We start from the raw sequence: 1,746 nt of genomic DNA, 5'->3' as shown, positions 1-1,746 counted from the left end.
GCCGCCGTTGTGTCAGCGGGACCTGGAGCGCGGCCGGCTCGGGGCGGTTCCCGGGCAAAGCAAACACTTGGCATTTGGGAGCTGCTTCAGCTTCATCCCAGCACTGGGAGCTCCTGCTCGGGTCGGGGTGACCTGCTCAGGCAGAGCTTCCGTGTGGAGCCGGGTTGGGAACATGGGGGCTGGAGGAGAGGAGCTGCTGGAGAGCTCAGAGCAGCTCCCAGGGCCTGAACAGGGCCACAAGGATGCTGGGGAGGGACCTTCATCAGGGACTGGAGCGACGGGACAAGGGGTGATGGGTTCAAACTGCAACAGGGGAAGTTCAGGTTGGAGATAAGGAAGAAGTTCCTCCCTGGGAGGGTGCTGGGACACGGGAATGGGTTGAACGGAGAAGCTGTGGCTGCCCCATCCCTGGCAGTGTTTGAGGCCCTGCTCTAGTGGAAGGGGTCCCCGCCCGGGGCCGGGGTTGGAGCTGGAGGAGCTTTAAGGTCCTTTCCCACCCAAACCATTCCATGGTTCTATGATTCCTTGTGGGACAGGTCACCACGGCTGAGCGGGCTGGGCCACGGATAACCTGCAGGAGCCAGTGGCAGCTTCACCCTAAGGGGTGATGGAGGCTTTAAAGGGAGACTGAGGGACCCAGCCAAAGGACTTGCTGGGCTTCAAGCCCAAATCCCTGTGTGGGGCTTTAGGAGGGTTCATTTGAGGCCACCCTGGCCCTGAGGTCCGTGAGTGAAGCTGCAGGTACCTGAGGAGAAGGTTTTTCTTATAAAAAGAAGAAAGTTTATTAGGTCAAATACCAAATCTTACATGTTCAAACTCGAATCTATTGTCCTGGTTATGGCGCACATCAAGTGTCTGGTTACTTCCACTTCTTCACTGGGATTGGCATTAGCAGAAGGGAAGGTTCAGGATCGGAGCTGGGGTTGTGTTGGTGTGAAGCTGCTTCACATTCAGTGGGGTTGGGGCTTTGCCTGGTGCTCAGGACGGGGATGGGGATAAAGGTGCAGATCCCAAGGCCAGCCCCTGCCCGGGGGCTCCCAGCCTAAGCAGCTCTGTGCTCATGAGATGTGAAACTGGGGGTAAGGAACCTAAGGAAGAGGAAGGGCACGAGTTGCTCCCCTGGGCAGGACACTGGGATGTGAGCAGGGACTGGAGCGACAGGACAAGGGCTGATGGGTTCAAACTGGAACGAGGCAAGTTCAGGTTGGAGATAAGGCAGAAGCTCTTCCCTGGGAGGGTGCTGAGGCGCTGGCACAGGGTGCCCAGAGGAGCTGGGGCTGCCCCATCCCTGGCAGTGTTCAAGGCCAGGTTGGACACAGGGGCTTGGAGCACCCTGCTCTAGTGGAAGGTGTCCCATGGCAGGGGTTGGAGCTGGATGATTTTAAGCTCCTTTCCAATCCCAACCGCTCCATGATCTGTGTCTGAGGGCACCAGCTTCACCCCCACCACAGCACATCTCATCTCCATGGGATGGGTTTGGCTTCTGCTCTCAGCCTGGCAGCAGGAGGGAGCATCTCAGCGCAGGCAGCAGTGATTTACCCTGTCAACAGCAGAGCTGCTCCCGGCGATAACGCAGCGCCCGGGTTAACCCCTGGCCACGGGCTTCTCCCGCACATCCCGGGATATCCTGCTCCCCGCCCTGCACCGCCACATCCTGTCCCTGGATTTGCTTACGCTTCGCTCTTTTACCGGTGTGTTTCTGGAGCAGCTCAAGGCCTCGGGGGGATTTATGGCCTGGCGGCGAGC

The sequence above is a fragment of the Nestor notabilis genome, unplaced genomic scaffold (genome assembly GCF_000696875.1).
Source record: "Nestor notabilis isolate BGI_N333 unplaced genomic scaffold, ASM69687v1 scaffold16128, whole genome shotgun sequence".
NCBI lineage: Eukaryota > Metazoa > Chordata > Aves > Psittaciformes > Psittacidae > Nestor > Nestor notabilis.
Note: the sequence above shows the minus strand (reverse complement) of the source record.